Source organism: Oncorhynchus keta, chromosome 6, assembly GCF_023373465.1.
Source record: "Oncorhynchus keta strain PuntledgeMale-10-30-2019 chromosome 6, Oket_V2, whole genome shotgun sequence".
Lineage (NCBI taxonomy): Eukaryota > Metazoa > Chordata > Actinopteri > Salmoniformes > Salmonidae > Oncorhynchus > Oncorhynchus keta.
In genome coordinates, this window is record NC_068426.1 from 5,619,363 (window position 1) to 5,635,750 (window position 16,388).

Consider the following 16,388-nt stretch of genomic DNA (forward strand, 5'->3'; position numbering starts at 1 on the left):
GCTGCCAAAGGTGCTTCAACAAAGTACTGAATAAAAGGTCTGAATACTTATGTAAATGTGAGGGGGGGGGGTTATTTTATAAATTATCAAAAAAGTATTTAAACTTGTTTTTGCTTTGTCATTGTGGGGTATTGTGATGTCATTACGGGGTATTGTGATGTCATTACGGGGTATTGTGATGTCATTACGGGGTATTGTGATGTCATTGTGGGGTATTGTGTGTAGATTGATGAGGGGGAAAAACAATTTAATTCATTTTAGGATACAGTTGTAACGTAACAAAATGTGGAAAAAGTCAAGGGCTCTGAATGCTTTCTGAAGGCACTGTATGTTGTTGATGTAAATTGAGAAGAGTTTGTGGCCTAGGATCAAGCCTTGGGGTACTCCCTTGGTGACTGGCAGTGGCTGAGACAGCAGGTGTTCTGACTTCATACACTGCACTCTTTGACAGAGGTAGTTAACAAACCAGACCAAAGGCCCCTCAGAGACACCAATACTCCTTAGCCGGCCCACAAGAATGGAATGGTCTACCGTATCAAAAGCTTTGACCAAGTCAATAAAAATAAGCAGCATTTCTTAGAGCAGAGTGGTGACATCGTTTAGAACCTTTAAGGTTACAGTGACACATCCCTAACCTGAGTACATACCAGAGAGATTACTATAGACATCAAGAAAGCCAGTCAGTTGATTAGTGACAAGTTTTTTTCCAACACTGTTGATAACCAGGACAGGATATACTTTGGCCTATAACAGTTAGGATCAGCTTGATCTCCCCCCTTTAAATAAAGGAGGCAGCGTGGCTGATTTCCAAGCACTGGGGGAACCTCCCAGGAGAGACAGGTTAAAAAGATGATAGGGGCTGTAACCTTAAAATATCTAAACCATCTGACCAATACGTTTTTTTGGGGTGCAAATTCAAGGAGCTCCTTTAGCACCTCAGACTCAGTGAGAAACTTTGTAGTGGGGCAGGTGGAAAAAGTGGGAGGAGCAGCAGGGCTAGTCGGATTAGAAGGGCTGGGAGAAGAGGAAGGGCTGCGAGAAGATGAAGTGCTGGGAGAAGAGGAAGTCCTGGGAGAAGAGGAAGTACTGGGAGAAGAGGAAGTGCTGGGAGAAGAGGAAGTGCTGGGAGAAGAGGAAGTGTTGGGAGAAGAGGAAGTGCTGGGGGAAGAGGATGTGCTGGGAGAAGAGGAAGTGCTGGGGGAAGAGGACGTGCTGGGAGAAGAGGAAGTGCTGGGAGAAGAGGAAGTGCTGGGAGAAGAGGAAGTGCTGGGAGAAGAGGAAGGGCTGGGAGAAGAGGAAGTGCTGGGAGAAGAGGAAGTGCTGGGAGAAGAGGAAGTGCTGGGAGACGAGGAAGTAATGAGGGGGAAGAGGAAGTAATGAGGGGGAAGAGGAAGTGCTGGGAGAAGAGGAAGTGCTGGGAGACGAGGAAGTAATGAGGGGGAAGAGGAAGTAATGAGGGGGAAGAGGAAGTGCTGGGTGAAGAGGAAGTGCTGGGAGAAGAGGAAGTGCTGGGAGAAGAGGAAGTGCTGGGAGAAGAGGAAGGGCTGGGAGACGAGGAAGTAATGAGGGGGAAGAGGAAGTAATGAGGGGGAAGAGGAAGTGCTGGGAGAAGAGGAAGTGCTGGGAGAAGAGGAAGTGCTGGACAGGCAATGAGGTGTGGCTGAGTCAAATAGGAATCTTGACTTATAGAAGTGGTGATTAATTAAGGATCGGTGTCCCACCAACGGGACACCTTCCGGCGAAACTGGAGGGCGTGCAATTCAAATAAATAATCATAAATATTATGGATTTTAAATATTTAGCTACATATAAGTGTCTTATATTTGCTGAAAGACTAATTATTGTTAGTCTAACTGCACTGTCTGATGTACAGTAGCTATTACAGAGAAAACACGCAATGCGATTGTTTTGAGGCGCCCCCAGGTCAAAATATGTTTCCACCGGCACCGGTTTCATACATTCAGGTATAAAGATTAAATATTGACTTACTTTTAAAAAATCTTCCTCTGATTTCTCATCCAAAGGGTCCCAGCTATAACATGTAGTTTCGTCTTGTTAGAAAAAAATCCTTCTTTATATCCCAAAAAGTCATTTTTTTGGGCGCCATCTATTTGAGTAATCCACTCATTCAACTTGCAGAGAAAGGAATGTGAAAATCTACCCCTAAACTTTGTTTCAACAAGTCAAAATAAGTTTCTATTTACTCCTCAGATATCCTAAAATATAATCAATAATATTTGTTTCAGAAAGAAGTATGTTCAATAGGAAATCGATTTTAGCAGGTGCGTAATGTCTTCATGGCGCACGCAAACACACATTTCTAAGACTGTGTCCTTCTAATTAAACTGTTATTTCTAATTCATTTTGGAAGTTACAAGCCTAAACACCTTGAACATAGACTGCTGACACCCTGTGGAAGCCATAGGAATTGCATCCTGGGAGCTAATTTTCAATATGACCTATCTCTTGCATTTCTAAGAGGATTTCTTTGGATTTTCTCCTACCATATTTATTGTGTTATAGTCTCCAACATTACTTTAACATTTCTACAAACTTCAAAATGTTTTATTTCCAATGGTACCAACTATATGCATGTCCTGGCTTCAGGGCCTGAGCTATAGACAGTTTATTTGGGCATGTCATTCAGACAGGAAGTAAGAGAAAAAAGGGACCTAGTCCTAAGAAGTTTTAAAGAGCTCAGCCATGTGCTTCTTGTCAGTAAATACCACAACATCACCATTAAGGGACATGAGCAACTATGAGGAGGAGGGTTTATTCTCCAGGTCTTTAACCGTTTTCTGAAACTTCTTGTGGTTAGACCCACAGAGAGAGAACTGCTCTTTAAAGTAACTAACTTTGGCCTTCTGGATAGCCTACGACCTGACTAGATTCAGACTGACCATCACATACCAACAGAAAGAGGTAGGAGACTATAGTGTACTGCTATTCCACACAGATATACATCCTGAGGAAGTCAGAGGTTACTGTAGTATTTTGTCATCTTTCATCTCAGTGCAGACAGCGAGGTCTGACAGACTAACAGAAGTGGAGTTTTCCAGCCATGTAAGGACACACACAGAGCAGTGCTGACATGGTGGGGAGGCAGACAAGATGGACGATATAGCCTCATGAAATAATAATCTCACTACCTTTTCACTATCTGACTATCTGCGGTTCTGTGTCTGTCTCTCTCTCTCTGTCTCTCTCTGTCTCTCTCTTTCTCTGTTCTCTCCCCACTCTCTGTCTCTCTCTCTCTGTCTCTCTCTGTCTCTCTCTCTCTCTCTGTCTCTCTCTCTCTCTCTCTCTCTCTCTCTCTCTCTCTCTCTCTCTCTCTCTCTCCCCCCCCCCTATCTCTCTCTCTCTCTCTCTCTCTCTCTCTGTCTCTCCTGTCTGACTCTCTGTGTGTGTGTGTGTGTGTGTGTGTGTGTGTGTGTGTGTGTGTGTGTGTGTGTGTGTCTGTCTGTCTGTCTGTCTGTCTGTCTGTCTGTCTGTCTGACAGACAGACAGACAGACAGACAGACAGACAGACAGACAGACAGACAGACAGACAGACAGACAGACAGACAGACACACACACACACACACAGAGTGTCAGACAGACAGACAGACAGACAGACAGACAGACAGACAGACACACACACACACACACACACAGAGAGTGTCAGACAGACAGACAGACAGACAGACAGACAGACAGACAGACAGACAGACAGACACACACACACACACACAGAGTGTCAGACAGACAGACAGACAGACAGACAGACAGACAGACAGACAGACAGACAGACAGACAGACAGACAGACAGACAGACAGACAGACGCTCCAGAATGTACGTGAAATCAACAGAGATGTATATTTAAAAATATATATATTTCACATGCACAAGTGCAGGGAAATGGCTTTCTTGCAAATTCAAAATACAACATCACAATAATAAACAATGAAATGCAAGGAAAAAAAACACGAGAAATAAGAAGAAATGTGAAGAAAGTAATTGAGCTATAAACACATGGTCAGTTCCAGTACCATATTTACAATGTGCAGGGATGCTGGAGGTAGATACAGTGGCAAGAGAAATTATGTGAACCCTTTGGAAATACCTGGAAATAAATATATTAGCTCTAAAGCTTAGCCTTTTGTTAACAACACTGTCATCTCAGATTTTCAAAATATGCTTTTGAACCATAGCTAAACAAGCATTTGTGTAATAGTATTGATAGCTAGCATAGCATTAAGCCTAGCATTCAGCATGCAACATTTTCACAAAAACAAGAAAAGCATTCAAATAAAATAATTTACCTTTGAAGAACTTCAGATGTTTTCAATGAGGAGACTCTCAGTTAGATAGCAAATGTTCAGTTTTTCCAAAAATATTATTTGTGTAGGACAAATCGCTCCGTTTTGTTCATCACGTTTGGGTAAGAAAAACCCCCGAAAATTAAGTCATTACAACGCAAACTTTTTTCCAAATGAACTCCATAATATCGACAGAAACATGGCAAACGTTGTTTAGAATCAATCCTCAAGGTGTTTTTCACATATCTATCGATGATAAATCATTCGTGGCAGTTGACTTTCTCCTCTGAAGAAAATGGAAACGCGCATGGAGCTGGAGATTACACAATAATTTCGACGGAGGACACCGGGCGGACACCTGGTAAATGTAGTCTCTTATGGTCAATCTTCCAATGATATGCCTACAAATACGTCACAATGCTGCAGACACCTTGGGGAAATGACAGAAAGTGCAGGCCCATTCCTGGCGCATTCACAGCCATATAAGGAGACATTTGAACACAGTGCATTCAAAATCTGGACCATTTCCTGTATGAAATTTCATCTTGGTTTCGCCTGTACCATTAGTTCTGGGGCACTCACAGATAATATCTTTGCAGTTTTGGAAACGTCAGAGTTTTTTCTTTCCAAAGCTGTCAATTATATGCATAGTCGAGCATCTTTTCGGGACAAAATATCTTGTTTAAAACGGGAATGTTTTTTATCCAAAAATTAAAAGAGCGCCCCCTATCTCGAAGAAGTTAAGAACAAATTCTTATTTTCAAGGACGGCCTAGGAACAGTGGGTTAACTGCTTTGTTCAGGGGCAGAACTGCAGATTTTTACCTTGTCACCTCAGGGATTCCATCTTTCGGTTACTAGTCCAATGCTCTAACCACTAGGCTACCTGCCGGCCCCAGTTCAGCAATATTCTTGGGATGTCTGGTGTGAACTGCTCTCTTGAGGTCATGCCACAGCATCTCAATCGTGTTGAAGTCAGGACTCTGACTGGGCCACTCCAGGAGGCGTATTTTCTTCTGTTGAAGCCATTCTGTTGTTGATTTACTTCTGTGTTTTGGGTCGTTGCCCTGTTGCTTCAATCAACTTCTGTTAAGCTTCAATTGGCAGACAGATAGTGTAACATTCTCCTGCAAAATCTCTTGATAAAGTTGGGAATTCATTTTTACATCTACGATAGCAAGCTGTGCAGGCACTGTGGCAGCAAACCATGATGCTTCCTTCACCATACTGTACCGTTGAGATGAGGTTTTGATGTTGGTGTGCTGTGCCTTTTTTTCTCCACACACAGTGTTGTGTGTTTCCTTCCAAACAACTCAACTGTAGTTTCATCTGTCCACAGAATATATTGCCAGTAGCCCTGTGGAACATCAAGGTGCACTGTTGCAAACGTCAGATGTGCAGCAATGTTTTTTTTGGACAGCAGTGGCTTCTTCCTCCCATGAACACCATTCTTGTTTAGTATTTTACGTATTGTAGACTTGGCAACAGAGATGTTAGAAATCTATGTTCCAGAGATTTCTGTGAGTCTTTAGCTGACACTCTAGGATTCTTCTTCACCTCATTGAGCATTCTGCGCTGTGCTCTTGCAGTCATCTTTGCAGGAAGGCCACCTATAGGGAGAGTAGCAACAGTGCTGAACTTTCTCCATTTATAGACCATTTGTCTTACCGTGGACACCACATTCCCAGTGGTTCAGAACTTTACATACACTCAATTAGTATTTGGTAGCATTGCCTTTAAATTGTTTAACTTGGGTCAAACATTTCGGGTAACCTTCCACAAGCTCCCCACAATAAGTTGGGTGAATGTTGGCCCATTCCTCCTGACAGAGCTGGTGTAACTGAGTCAGGTTTGTAGGCCTCCTTGCTCACACACTTTTTCAGTTCTGCCCACAATTTCCCTATAGGATGAGGTCAGGGCTTCGTGATGGCCACTCCAATACCTTGATTTTGTTGTCCTTAAGCCATTTTGCCACAACTTTAGAAGTATGCTTGGGTTAGTTGTCCATTTGGAAGATCCATTTGCGACCAAGCTTTACCTTCCTGATTGATGTCTTGAGATGTTGCTTCAATATATCCATGTAATTTTCCTTGTCATGATGCCATCTACTTTGTGAAGTGCACCAGTCTCTCCTGCAGCAAAGCACCGCCACAACATGATGCTGCCACTCACGTGCTTCACTGTTGGGATGGTTTTCTTCATCATGCAAGCCTCCCCCTTTTTCCTCCAAACATAACAATGGCTTTATGGCCAAACAGTTTAAAACAAAATTCAAACCAGAGGACATTTCTCCAAAAAGTATGATCTTTGTCCCCATGTGCAGTTGCAAACCGTTGTCTGGATTTTTTAAGGTGGTTTTGGAGCAGTAGCTTCTTCCTTGCTGAGCAGCCTTTCAGGTTTTGTCGATATCGGACACGTTTTTATTGTGGATATAGATACTTTTGTACCTGTTTCCTCCAGCATCTTCACAAGATCCTTTGCTGTTGTTCTGGGATTGATTTGCACTTTTTGCAATAAAGTACGTTCATCTCTAGGAGACAGAACGCACCTCCTTCCTGAGCGGTGTGATGGCTGCGTGGTCCCATGGTGTTTATACTTGGGTACTATTGTTTGTACAGATGAACGTAGTACCTTTAGGTGTTTGGAAATTGCTCCCAAGCAAAAACCCGACTTGTGGAGGTCTACAATTTTTTCTGAGGTCTTGGCTGATATCTTTTGATTTTCCCATGATGTCAAGCAAAGAGGCACTGAGTTTGAAGGTAGGTCTTGAAATACATCCACAGGTACACCTCCAATTGACTCAAATTATGTAATTTAGCCTATCAGAAGCTTCTAAAGCCAAGACCACTTTTTCTGGAATTTTCGAAGCTGTTTAAAAGCACAGTCAACTTAGTGTATGTAAACGTCTACTCCACTGGAATTGTGATACAGTGAATTATAAGTGAAATAATCTGTTTGTAAACAATTGTTGGAAAAATGACGTGTGTCATGCACAAAGTAGATGTCCTAAACGACTTGCCAAAACTATAGTTTGTTAACAAGATATTGGTGGAGTGGTTGAAAAATGAGTTTTAATGATTTCAACCTAAGTGTATGTAAACTTCCAACTTCAACTATATATACAGGGTCAGTAGTTATATACAGGGTCTGCAGCTATATACAAGGTTAGCAGCTATATACAGGGTCAGCAGCTATATACAGGGTCAGTAGCTATATACAGGGTCAGTAGCTATATACAGGGTCAGCAGCTATATACAGGGTCAGCAGCTATATACAGGGTCAGTAGCTATATACAGGGTCAGCAGCTATATACAGGGTCAGCAGCTATATACAGGGTCAGTTATACAGGGTCAGTAGCTATATACAGGGTCAGCAGCTATATACAGGGTCAGCAGCTATATACAGGGTCAGTAGCTATATTTTTAATTGGTCAGTAGCTTTATATACAGGGTCAGTCAGCTATATACAGGGTCAGTAGCTATATACAGGGTCAGCAGCTATATACAGGGTCAGTAGCTATATACAGGGTCTGTTCCAGGGTCAGTAGCTATATACAGGGTCAGCAGCTATATACAAGGTCAGTAGCTATATACAGGGTCTGTTCCAGGGTCAGCAGCTATATACAGGGTCAGCAGCTATATACAGGGTCTGTTCCAGGGTCAGCAACTATATACAGGGTCAGCAGCTATATACAGGGTCAGCAGCTATATACAGGGTCTGTTCCAGGGTCAGCAGCTATATACAGGGTCTGTTCCAGGGTCAGCAGCTATATACAGGGTCTGTTCCAGGGTCAGCAACTATATACAGGGTCAGCAGCTATATACAGGGTCAGTAGCTATATACAGGGTCAGCAGCTATATACAGGGTCAGTAGCTATATACAGGGTCAGTAGCTATATACAGGGTCAGCAGCTATATACAGGGTCAGTAGCTATATACAGGGTCAGTAGCTATATACAGGGTCAGTAGCTATATACAGGGTCAGTAGCTATATACAGGGTCAGTAGCTATATACAGGGTCAGTAGCTATATACAGGGTCAGCAGCTATATACAGGGTCAGTAGCTATATACAGGGTCAGTAGCTATATACAGGGTCAGTAGCTATATACAGGGTCAGTAGCTATATACAGGGTCAGTAGCTATATACAGGGTCAGTAGCTATATACAGGGTCAGTAGCTATATACAGGGTCAGTAGCTATATACAGGGTCAGTAGCTATATACAGGGTCAGTAGCTATATACAGGGTCAGTAGCTATATACAGGGTCAGTAGCTATATACAGGGTCAGTAGCTATATACAGGGTCAGTAGCTATATACAGGGTCAGTAGCTATATACAGGGTCAGTAGCTATATACAGGGTCAGTAGCTATATACAGGGTCAGCAGCTATATACAGGGTCAGTAGCTATATACAGGGTCAGTAGCTATATACAGGGTCAGTAGCTATATACAGGGTCAGTAGCTATATACAGGGTCAGTAGCTATATACAGGGTCAGTAGCTATATACAGGGTCAGTAGCTATATACAGGGTCAGTAGCTATATACAGGGTCAGTAGCTATATACAGGGTCAGTAGCTATATACAGGGTCAGTAGCTATATACAGGGTCAGTAGCTATATACAGGGTCAGTAGCTATATACAGGGTCAGTAGCTATATACAGGGTCAGTAGCTATATACAGGGTCAGTAGCTATATACAGGGTCAGTAGCTATATACAGGGTCAGTAGCTATATACAGGGTCAGTAGCTATATACAGGGTCAGTAGCTATATACAGGGTCAGTAGCTATATACAGGGTCAGTAGCTATATACAGGGTCAGTAGCTATATACAGGGTCAGTAGCTATATACAGGGTCAGTAGCTATATACAGGGTCAGTAGCTATATACAGGGTCAGTAGCTATATACAGGGTCAGTAGCTATATACAGGGTCAGTAGCTATATACAGGGTCAGTAGCTATATACAGGGTCAGTAGCTATATACAGGGTCAGTAGCTATATACAGGGTCAGTAGCTATATACAGGGTCAGTAGCTATATACAGGGTCAGTAGCTATATACAGGGTCAGTAGCTATATACAGGGTCAGTAGCTATATACAGGGTCAGTAGCTATATACAGGGTCAGTAGCTATATACAGGGTCAGTAGCTATATACAGGGTCAGTAGCTATATACAGGGTCAGTAGCTATATACAGGGTCAGTAGCTATATACAGGGTCAGTAGCTATATACAGGGTCAGTAGTTATATACAGGGTCAGCAGCTATATACAAGGTCAGTAGCTATATACAGGGTCAGCAGCTATATACAGGGTCAGTAGGGTCAGCAGCTATATACAGGGTCAGTAGCTATATACAGGGTCAGTAGCTATATACAGGGTCAGTAGCTATATACAGGGTCAGCAGCTATATACAGGGTCAGTAGTTATATACAGGGTCAGTAGCTATATACAGGGTCAGTAGCTATATACAGGGTCAGTAGCTATATACAGGGTCAGTAGTTATATACAGGGTCAGTAGCTATATACAGGGTCAGTAGCTATATACAGGGTCAGTCTATATACAGGGTCAGCAGCTATATACAGGGTCAGTAGCTATATACAGGGTCAGTAGCTATATACAGGGTCAGTAGCTATATACAGGGTCTGTTCCAGGGTCAGCAGCTATATACAGGGTCAGCAGCTATATACAGGGTCTGTTCCAGGGTCAGCAGCTATATACAGGGTCAGCAGCAGGGTCAGCAGCTATACAGGGTCTGTTCCAGGGTCAGCAACTATACAGGGTCAGCAGCTATATACAGGGTCAGCAGCTATATACAGGGTCAGTAGCTATATACAGGGTCAGTAGCTATATACAGGGTCAGCAGCTATATACAGGGTCAGTAGCTATATACAGGGTCAGTAGCTATATACAGGGTCAGTAGCTATATACAGGGTCTGTTCCAGGGTCAGCAGCTATATACAGGGTCTGTTCCAGGGTCAGCAGCTATATACAGGGTCTGTTCCAGGGTCAGCAGCTATATACAGGGTCTGTTCCAGGGTCAGCAGCTATATACAGGGTCTGTTCCAGGGTCAGCAGCTATATACAGGGTCTGTTCCAGGGTCAGCAGCTATATACAGGGTCAGCAGCTATATACAGGGTCAGCAGCTATATACAGGGTCAGCAGCTATATACAGGGTCAGCAGCTATATACAGGGTCAGCAGCTATATACAGGGTCAGTAGCTATATACAGGGTCAGCAGCTATATACAGGGTCAGCAGCTATATACAGGGTCTATATCCAGGGTCAGCAGCTATATACAGGGTCTATATACAGGGTCAGCAGCTATATACAGGGTCAGCAGCTATATACAGGGTCAGCAGCTATATACAGGGTCAGCAGCTATATACAGGGTCAGCAGCTATATACAGGGTCAGCAGCTATATACAGGGTCAGCAGCTATATACAGGGTCAGCAGCTATATACAGGGTCAGCAGCTATATACAGGGTCAGCAGCTATATACAGGGTCAGCAGCTATATACAGGGTCAGCAGCTATATACAGGGTCTGTTCCAGGGTCAGCAGCTATATACAGGGTCAGCAGCTATATACAGGGTCAGCAGCTATATACAGGGTCAGCAGCTATATACAGGGTCAGCAGCTATATACAGGGTCAGCAGCTATATACAGGGTCAGCAGCTATATACAGGGTCTGTTCCAGGGTCAGCAGCTATATACAGGGTCAGCAGCTATATACAGGGTCAGTAGCTATATACAGGGTCAGTAGCTATATACAGGGTCAGCAGCTATATACAGGGTCAGCAGCTATATACAGGGTCAGCAGCTATATACAGGGTCAGCAGCTATATACAGGGTCAGCAGCTATATACAGGGTCAGCAGCTATATACAGGGTCAGCAGCTATATACAGGGTCAGCAGCTATATACAGGGTCAGCAGCTATATACAGGGTCTGTTCCAGGGTCAGCAGCTATATACAGGGTCAGCAGCTATATACAGGGTCAGCAGCTATATACAGGGTCAGCAGCTATATACAGGGTCAGCAGCTATATACAGGGTCAGCAGCTATATACAGGGTCAGCAGCTATATACAGGGTCAGCAGCTATATACAGGGTCAGTAGCTATATACAGGGTCAGCAGCTATATACAGGGTCAGCAGCTATATACAGGGTCAGTAGCTATATACAGGGTCAGCAGCTATATACAGGGTCAGCAGCTATATACAGGGTCAGCAGCTATATACAGGGTCTGTTCCAGGGTCAGCAGCTATATACAGGGTCTGTTCCAGGGTCAGCAGCTATATACAGGGTCAGCAGCTATATACAGGGTCAGCAGCTATATACAGGGTCAGCAGCTATATACAGGGTCAGCAGCTATATACAGGGTCAGCAGCTATATACAGGGTCAGCAGCTATATACAGGGTCAGCAGCTATATACAGGGTCAGTAGCTATATACAGGGTCAGTAGCTATATACAGGGTCAGTAGCTATATACAGGGTCAGCAGCTATATACAGGGTCAGTAGCTATATACAGGGTCAGTAGCTATATACAGGGTCAGCAGCTATATACAGGGACAGTAGCTATATACAGGGTCAGCAGCTATCCAGGGTCAGCAGCTATATACAGGGTCAGCAGCTATATACAGGGTCAGCAGCTATATACAGGGTCAGCAGCTATATACAGGGTCAGCAGCTATATACAGGGTCAGCAGCTATATACAGGGTCAGCAGCTATATACAGGGTCAGTAGCTATATACAGGGTCAGTAGCTATATACAGGGTCAGCAGCTATATACAGGGTCAGCAGCTATATACAGGGTCAGCAGCTATATACAGGGTCAGCAGCTATATACAGGGTCAGCAGCTATATACAGGGTCAGTAGCTATATACAGGGTCAGCAGCTATATACAGGGTCAGCAGCTATATACAGGGTCAGTAGCTATATACAGGGTCAGCAGCTATATACAGGGTCAGTAGTTATATACAGGGTCAGTAGCTATATACAGGGTCAGTAGCTATATACAGGGTCAGTAGGGTCAGCAGCTATATACAGGGTCAGTAGCTATATACAGGGTCAGTAGCTATATACAGGGTCAGCAGCTATATACAGGGTCAGTAGCTATATACAGGGTCAGTAGCTATATACAGGGTCAGTAGCTTATATACAGGGTCAGTAGCTATATACAGGGTCAGCAGCTATATACAGGGTCAGCAGCTATATACAGGGTCTGTTCCAGGGTCAGCAGCTATATACAGGGTCAGCAGCTATATACAGGGTCTGTTCCAGGGTCAGCAGCTATATACAGGGTCAGCAGCTATATACAGGGTCTGTTCCAGGGTCAGCTATATACAGGGTCAGTAGCTATATACAGGGTCTGTTCCAGGGTCAGTAGCTATATACAGGGTCAGGGTCAGTAGCTATATACAGGGTCTGTTCCAGGGTCAGCAGCTATATACAGGGTCAGCAGCTATATACAGGGTCAGTTACAGGGTCAGCAGCTATATACAGGGTCAGCAGCTATATACAGGGTCAGCAGCTATATACAGGGTCAGCAGCTATATACAGGGTCAGCAGCTATATACAGGGTCAGCAGCTATATACAGGGTCTGTAGGGTCCAGTCTGATGATGGTCTTGGAGTCGTGCACGGCCACTCAGTCTTGGGTGAACTAAGCACACACCCCTGTGGGGCCCCTTTGTTGAGGGTCAGTGTGGCGGAGGTGATGTTGCCTACCCTTACCACCTGGGGTCGGCGCGCCAGGAAGTCCAAGATCCAGCTGCAGAGGGAGATGTTCAGTCCCAGAGTACTAATCTTGGTGATGAGCTTGGAGGGGACAATGGTGTTGAACGCTGAGCTGTAGTCAATGAACATCATGCTCACATAGGTATTCCTCTTATCTAGGTGGGTGAGGGCAGTGTGGAGAGCAATTGAGATTGAGCCATCTATGGATCTGTTGGGGCGGTATGCAAATTGGAGTGGTACTTGAGTGTCTGGGATGCTAGAATTAATGTGTGCCATAACCAGCCTTTCAAAGCACTTAATGATTACAGAAGTGAGTTCCATAGGGTGGTAGTCATTGTGGCATGAAGCCTTAATTAAAGTTCTTAGGAACAGGAATGATAGATTGGTGTTCATCTTAAAACGCGGGGGATTACAGAATGGGACAAGTAGAGGTTGAAAATTACTGTGAATATACCTGCCAAGTTTTCTGCTTTTCTGCTCTGAGACCACGCCCTGGAATACAATCAGACGACACGCCATTTCAGCTATAGCCTACGAAGAAAGGAGTATATTGCGACACACTAGGTTGATAGGGATTCAGGGACATTAAAGCGCTGAACATTTAAACAACATGTCGTTGTATTATGTCATTATAGTCTATAAATTGTGCTTGCGGAATGTGACTGACACTAACGGTCAAAAGTTTTAGAAAACCTACTCATTCAAGGGTTTCTCTTTATTTTTTACTATTTTCTACATTGTAGAATAATAGTGAAGACATAAAAACTATGAAATAACACATATGGAATCATGTAGTAACCAATAAAGTGTTAAACAAATCAAAATATATTTTATATTTGAGATTCGTCAAATAGCCACCCTTTGCATTGATGACAGCTTTTAATTTTTAGAAACTTGGGTATCGACGGTCTGTGGTATCGACGGTCTGTGGTATCGACGGTCTGTGGTATCGACGGTCTGTGGTATCGACGGTCTGTGGTATCGACGGTCTGTGGTATCGACGGTCTGTGGTATCGACGGTCTGTGGTATCGACGGTCTGTGGTATCGACGGTCTGTGGTATCGACGGTCTGTGGTATCGACGGTCTGTGGTATCGACGGTCTGTGGCTTCAGCCTATTACCTCCCCGCCCACTCAGCCTATTAACTCCCTGCCCACTCAGCCTATTAACTCCCTGCCCACTCAGCCTATTAACTCCCTGCCCACTCAGCCTATTAGCTCCCCGCCCACTCAGCCTATTAACTCCCTGCCTACTCAGCCTACTAGCTCCCAGCCCACTCAGCCTATTAACTCCCTGCCCACTCAGCCTATTAACTCCCTGCCCACTCAGCCTACTAGCTCCCCGCCCACTCAGCCTATTAACTCCCTGCCCACTCAGCCTATTAACTCCCTGCCTACTCAGCCTACTAGCTCCCCGCCCACTCAGCCTATTAACTCCCCGCCCACTCAGCCTATTAGCTCCCTGCCCACTCAGCCTATTAGCTCCCTGCCCACTCAGCCTATTAGCTCCCTGCCCACTCAGCCTATTAGCTCCCTGCCCACTCAGCCTATTAGCTCCCTGCCCACTCAGCCTATTAGCTCCCCGCCCACTCAGCCTATTAGCTCCCTGCCCACTCAGCCTATTAGCTCCCCGCCCACTCAGCCTATTAACTCCCTGCCCACTCAGCCTATTAGCTCCCCGCCCACTCAGCCTACTAGCTCCCTGCCCACTCAGGCTATTAACTCCCTGCCCACTCAGCCTATTAGCTCCCCGCCCACTCAGCCTACTAGCTCCCTGCCCACTCAGGCTATTAACTCCCCGCCCACTCAGCCTATTAACTCCCCGCCCACTCAGCCTATTAACTCCCTGCCCACTCAGCCTATTAGCTCCCCGCCCACTCAGCCTACTAGCTCCCTGCCCACTCAGCCTATTAACTCCCCGCCCACTCAGCCTATTAACTCCCCGCCCACTCAGCCTATTACCTCCCCGCCCACTCAGCCTATTAACTTCCCGCCCACTCAGCCTATTAACTCCCCGCCCACTCAGCCTACTAGATCCCCGCCCACTCAGCCTACTAACTCCCCGCCCACTCAGCCTACTAGCTCCCCGCCCACTCAGCCTATTAACTCCCCGCCCACTCAGCCTACTAGATCCCCGCCCACTCAGCCTACTAGCTCCCCGCCCACTCAGCCTACTAGCTCCCTGCCCACTAAGCCTATTAACTCCCTGCCCACTCAGCCTACTAGCTCCCTGCCCACTAAGCCTACTAGCTCCCCGCCCACTCAGCCTACTAGCTCCCTGCCCACTCAGCCTATTTAACTCCCCGCCCACTCAGCCTATTAACTCCCCGCCCACTCAGCCTATTAACTCCCCGCCCACTCAGCCTACTAACTCCCTGCCCACTCAGCCTACTAGCTCCCCGCCCACTAAGCCTACTAGCTCCCCGCCCACTCAGCCTACTAACTCCCCTCCCACTCAGCCTACTAACTCCCCACCCACTCAGCCTACTAACTCCCCTCCCACTCAGCCTACTAGCTCCCCGCCCACTCAGCCTACTAACTCTCCGCCCACTCAGCCTACTAACTCTCCGCCCACTCAGCCTACTAGCTCCCCGCCCACTCAGCCTACAAGCTCCCCGCCCACTCAGCCTACTACCTCCCAGCCTACTAGCTCCCCGCCCACTCAGCCTACTAACTCTCTGCCCACTCAGCCTATTAACTCCCCGCCCACTCAGCCTACTAACTCCCCGCCCACTCAGCCTACTAGCTCCCCGCCCACTCAGCCTACTAACTCCCCACCCACTCAGCCTACTAGCTCCCCGCCCACTCAGCCTATTTAACTCCCCACCCACTCAGCCTACTAACTCCCCGCCCACTAAGCCTATTAACTCCCCGCCCACTCAGCCTACTAACTCCCCGCCCACTCAGCCTACTGACTCCCTGCCCACTCAGCCTATTAACTCCCCGCCCACTCAGCCTATTTAACTCCCTGCCCACTCAGCCTATGAACTCCCCGCCCACTCAGCCTATTAACTACCCGCCCACTCAGCCTTTTTAACTCCCCGCCCACTCAGCCTATGTGTCTCTAATATGGTCATGCCTTTGCCAGGTTAGGAAGTGCAGCTCAGTTTCCACCTCATTTTCCACCTCATTTTGTGGGCAGTGAGCACATAGCCTGTCTTCTCTTGAGAGCCATGTCTGCCTACGGTGGCTTTTCTCAATAGCAAGGCAATGCTCACTGAGTATACTCTCTCTCTCTCTCTCTCTCCTCTCTCTATCTGAACAGTTAAAATTACACTCACAAAAGTTTTTGAAAGCATAAAGACATTTCAAATGTAATATTATGGCTATGTTTTAACAATGTGCAAACA

The 16,388-nt window shown here is 45.6% G+C and overlaps 1 protein-coding gene across 1 annotated transcript in view; it reads left to right on the forward strand.

Annotated features, from left to right (window-relative positions):
* The window catches only part of LOC118379845 (short transient receptor potential channel 4-like), a 140,903-nt gene that overhangs the window by 83,643 nt on the left and 40,872 nt on the right, over positions 1-16,388 (forward strand).